Source organism: Conger conger, chromosome 14 (genome assembly GCF_963514075.1).
Source record: "Conger conger chromosome 14, fConCon1.1, whole genome shotgun sequence".
NCBI lineage: Eukaryota > Metazoa > Chordata > Actinopteri > Anguilliformes > Congridae > Conger > Conger conger.
In genome coordinates this window covers 25,135,509-25,141,098 of record NC_083773.1, presented here as the reverse complement: position 1 = coordinate 25,141,098, position 5,590 = coordinate 25,135,509, and the positions used below count along the sequence as shown (strand labels likewise).

The 5,590-nt window shown below is 40.9% G+C and overlaps 1 long non-coding RNA gene across 1 annotated transcript; it reads left to right on the top strand.

The window, feature by feature from the left end:
• LOC133110696 (uncharacterized) lies at positions 1-1,982 on the top strand. The gene is made up of 2 exons (XR_009704893.1): positions 1-820; positions 1,772-1,982. It is a non-coding gene; the product is annotated as an uncharacterized LOC133110696 (long non-coding RNA).
• Positions 1,983-5,590: the final 3,608 nt, after the last annotated feature.

Below are 5,590 nucleotides of genomic sequence, written 5' to 3'. Positions count from 1 at the left end.
TCACTGGTGCAAAAAACAAACAGAAAATCCAGTGAGCAGCAGTTCTGCGGACAGAAACACCTTGAGAGACGTCAGAGGAGAATAGCCAAACTGGTCAAAGCTGACAGGAAGGTGACAGTATCACAAATAACCACACATTACAACAGTGGTATGCAGAAGAGCCTCTCTGAACACACAACGGATAGGCTACAGCAGTAGAATTGATAGGCTACAGCAGAAGTCTAAAAAATACCTGATAAATTTCTCACTGCTTACTCTGAGCAACTTAATATTCAACCACAGGCATTTACTGAATAATTTATGGAAGTACCTTACCCAAGGGTAGGCTACCACAACAGTTCACAATCAAGGATTAAAACCTTGGAGGTGCAAACCTATCCCTAACCATGATGCTGCACTGTCACCTTCGCATACATGACGGCTTTGATATCAAAAGCGACTGCGACCCAGCAGTTCTCATTTTGGAGTACAAACCAGGTCAGGAATGTGTTTACCTCGTGTGAACTTACTATGATGTTAAACAGCATGCTTTTCAAATGCGGTATTACATCGCCATGGAAACTGTTCTCAAGCCAATTAGAACGTCATCCAATGAAAAGGACTTAATAGGAGTGAACAAAGGGCCCCGAACTTGTTTGCCTGAGCAAGAACGTCTTTAGTCTACGTCGGACGAAACCAAAGCTTCATTTAAAGGGCTAAAGAAATCAAAATGTCTGGATTTACTCATTCTTTCAGTTTTCTTAGAAGCAAAATGAGACCACTGACCACTCTCAAAGCCAACATTGTGACCAAGCCGGCGAAGCACACTATATCCATTGGTGTAAGTAATCCATTAGGAGGCTAGTTGCTATAATTGGATGATGGACGCCGCAGCACTCTAAAGTGCTATGCTAACGTTCGCTATTAAGTTGACAAATGAGGCTAGAAACGTTCGCAAAAATCGGCGTAAAGGTAATTGTAGATAAACAACTACTTTAACTCCAAAAACTTCGCTTTGTTACTAACAGTTTGGCTCATTTTAGCTACTATAGGCTGCTGTAGACTCGAGTATCTAGCAAATGTTAAATAGGATTAATAGCTCCACATTTTAGCTTTTTTAATTAAATTATTAATATAATTTGCAGGGAACTTTGTTTGCTACCATCACCTAGGCAATGAACGACTGCAAAGTCATTTGGCCAGTTTTGCGTTTTGCTGACAACTGGCTTGCCTGCTCTTCCTGTATTAAAACTACCGCCAAACCAGGCCCATGTTTCCTTTCAATCATGGCATTGGCTCAAGAGGCTTAACCTGAAGTTAGTTACTTTTGTGTTCGTGCGTTGATAATAATTGACGTTAAATTCTTCATACTATATGCGAGTAGTGCATCTGCTTGTAATCTTGTTTAACAGCTGCACATGTTGCTGCAACCAATTTTATTACCTGTAACGTTAGGCCTATGTGTTGTCTGTGAGATGGTTTCATAACAAAATCTCCGATCTCCACTGAAAAAGAAGCCAAGCCTAAGTGGGGTTTTCCTGGTAAAATAAACGAGAGATAAATGCTTAATTTCGAGAAATGCCAATGTGTATGAATAATGAATAATCAGTAGAAAAAATGATTGTAACAAACATCCTTTCGGGTCATCTGTGATAATGGTTTAGATGAAATTAATATGCATTTATATCCTACATGTTTTTCAATGTGCATTGCCAACATGTTTGGCACTAATTTAATTTTTATTCCTTATCACATCCGTGTCATGTTTATCTATTGCTTATTTACTCTCCAGGAGCAAGTTTTTGTGATGGGCGTGATGTTCGTCACCGTTTTGGGACCGTCAGGGTGGATTCTCGCCAATTTGGAAGCGTACAAAGCCCGCTGAATGACCTCGTTAAATCGTCGTCCTGGAATAACCATTTTCGAAGACCCTTTTGCTCTTACCGATGTTCAGAATGGTTTTAATGGCCTCAAAACTCCTAATAAATATAAAGGAAATTATAGCCGTTGGTGTAAAGTGTGTTTATTCAAAAAGCGACCCTGCTTTCCAAGCATATGCCTGTGACGCAGATGATTGTAGTGTTCGGACAATGTTTTCAAAGTGCTTAAAATGGTTTAGGTCTTCACTGGCCTTAAGGTAATTTTTCTACTTTACTATGCTGAAAGGGGCTATTATTTATTGCTATGCAATTCGTTTATTTTGAATAAAATGGGTTGCATTAACTAGCTTATTGACTTAGTATCGTATAAATCATTGGCTTAATTCCCCCCCTCCCCCATTTTCTAGAATGATTAAGCATGCTATAATTTTCCATAGTTTAATGGCGTTTACAATCTCTCCTAGCTTTTAAATGTGTTCAGGGTTTTTTGTTATTCAAAGTTATCAAAGTTGCAATAGTCATTCAGAAGCTAAAGTTATTCATACACATTTCTCCATAGTTTTGCTGATTTAGACTCAATCAATGGAGTTAATTTCCTTGCTTGAATGATAAACCCTGACCTTGCCTTGTTATACTTCAATACTAATGCTGTAATAAGTTGCCCGTTTCCATTTCTGGTATATATTAGATGGAGTTAATGGAGGTTCCTGCAGTCCCCCAGAGACTTTTTAAAGGCATCAATGTGTGTCCTATATACAGCATATTTGTTTGCTGTAAATTTGGCCTCAGCGTTTGATTTGCTCTCATAGGATTAACTGCTTTACTTGTTTGTGACAGACCTGTATCACAAAGCAGGATTATGGAGTGGCCTGGAGTAAAACCTGGAGCCCTCCCAAATCTGGACCATGGACTGAAGTACGAGCTGTTCTGGGTTTTATGCCACCCTGTTACAGTACTGTATCCTGCTGACTCTAATTCTGCTACGACTGACCTGGGTATGACCAAGTAATGTATGCTACCTTCCACAGCTGTTCTTACTAAAAAGGCCTCATACTCACTCTCAATACCCATTTTGTTTTGGCCAGGCTGACCTGGTTTTGGTCAACCGCAAGATCTTCCTTCTGCAAACACACTGTAGTGAAAATGTATACCTTTTCCATTTGGGGTGAAATGCAGAATTTGAGTGGAGGGGAAAGGCAAACTGAGGTTGGGTGACTCACCCTGAGGGACAAGGAGACGGTCTGAAGAGTGTGATTGACTGATGCCTGCTAGACATGCTAATTCAAGCACGGTATTGAACAACCTCAAATGTTGGCTGTCAGGTCGCTTGAGGGAAAATTTCTATGGAATGGCATAAAACTGCAGGTTATCAAACATCTAGTCTCGTTAGACCTGTTTAGAGTAAGTTAGATCCATCATTTATTTACCTTGCTTCTAGTCTTCTGAAATTGGTTTACTTTTTATTTAAGTTCCTCCATTTAATAGAACCTCAATAAAAAGGCAGTATCCCAAAAGTGCCTTTTGCCTGTTGAAATTGCGGGTTAGCAAACTGGAGCCACCTTGAATTAGCACAGCTACTCAGCTATTCAGATAGGCACACTGTGGTGCACTTCCCGCAAAACAAATGGTGTGACACACTGACAGGTTGCATCCAATTACAGGAAACGCATTCCTTCATTTTCCACAGTTGACTACAAAATGCTTTTGAGTTGGAATTCTGTGTAGCACAACCTTGGCTGCACCGCGGGAAGAGGTGCAAATGTCTGTCCTGGTGTCATCTTGCATCACGCAAGCAGAACATTTGGGAAGCCTAAATGGGTTAGCTAACACATTAGATATTTTGACTTGTCTCTTGGCACATGTATTACTTCACAAGGGCAGGTTGCTTTGTTCACAAAAATTTAAATCCCATCATCTCAAGTAGTCAAAAACAGACTTTGCATCTGGGCCCTCGAGTCAAAGGTTGCACAATTGTATTCATGATCAAAAAACAAATGAGAAAAGGCCATATCCTCTACATATTTTTACATCCAGATCTACAACTTATGTTTCATACTGCAATATCCAAAAAAGTTGGTTCCTGAAGATCAAGCCATGAAGCTTTGTTGGTAATTGCTCTTTTTCTTTGCTCTTTACATTTTTTTTCCTTGGGTCAATTTATTTAAGAGTTTCTTTTTTGGGGAGAAATCTTAATGCATTTTAAGTTTTGGGTCACAGACAATGTGCAGCATTTGTTCGTTAAGTGTTTTGAGCTCAAAGTCTGGGAACTGCTCTTGTTTAAAGGACTGCTGTCAAAATGCAATTTAGTGTGGTTTGTATTGATTGAGAAGATATTGTACACCATCTGAACCCAGCAATTGGTTTTCAGCACAAAGAGATTTCAGAATTATTTGCTTTTGTATGTGTTGGTACGGTGGATGTGACAATAGTACCTGAATGGCAGCTCTATAATAAAATATGCCAGTTTATGTCAACAATTTATTTAAATGTGCTGTGTTTTAGTTACGCGGTTTCAAAATGAATCCGTCAACAATTTATTTAAATTTACCGTGTTTTAGTTATGTGGTTTCCATATTATACAGTGCTGTCCCAGAACAGAGTGTTCAATGAGTGTTTATTATTGGCTTCTTAAAAAAGCTTTTAAATTTGTACTGTTGTCCTCTATTAATGGGGAAAAAAAGAGGGATGTGTGCTAATTTAATTTTTGCTGGTCATAAGAAAATAACTTGGTGTATACTTAAGACTGGTAGGCCATTCCGCACCTGTGGTTGTGGAGGAGGTGGTGAAATTCGTCATATTTTATTCTGACCGCAGATCATTCCAAAGGTCAACCTGGGTTTCCATGTACCTGTGGCCAAGTTCTCTTATTCTCATTTGTCTTCGAAGTAAGAGCTGTGAACTGTAAGTTAAGCATTCTGTTCAGCAGCATGTTCTAGTTCCACATATGAAAAGTACAGGGCCCTGCAAAACACTGCAATTTCAGCTGGAATCACAGACCAAGCTCTGCGGGTGTACGCGTCGTAGCCGCTGGCGTCCGCGGGAACCAGGAGTGAGACGAACAGGGATACTCTGTGACTGAGCTGCTAGAATTTCTCAGGAGTGTGGCCACTATGTGTCTGAGATTTTTGGGTGTGTGTGTGTGTGTGTATTTGAGGGGAGGGGAGACAAAGCTGCCTTTCATTCTGCTCCAGACCTTATTCCTTTTCAAACATATGCTGCCAGTGGAGTGTGGCCAACCTTGAGATGCCTCCAGTGGGATGCAGAAGAAAACTGAGGACTGATATCTCGTCTAATTTGCCCATTCGTAATGGCACAAAGGCCAGAAAGGATCCAGTTTCCGGACCCCACAGTTTGGCGGATGGCATCGCCATCATCATGTCTGAGATACGCCTGCTGTCAGTGGAACTCCTCCTTGGTTTGTTTGTTTAAGACCGGGGAATGGGGGGTGCGAGGTGGGGGGTGTAAGGCGAGAGAGAGAGGGGAGAAAAGCGGTAGGTGTGTGTGTTTTTTAAGGAATGAATGAAGGGCTTTGTTGGGCGTATTTTCCTTTTTTTGCCCTCTCCCCCATGTCTCTTCCTCTCTGCTCTCACCTTAGCGGTTTGTGTGAGTGAGGAGAACAGCACTTCATGGAGGACAGCATCTAAAGTTCCTTCTGCAGTCAGGGCTGCAGGCTGAGTTTTTCTGGAGGAGACTTAAGGCACACAGACAGTAGGAGAGAGCTAGCCTGCATG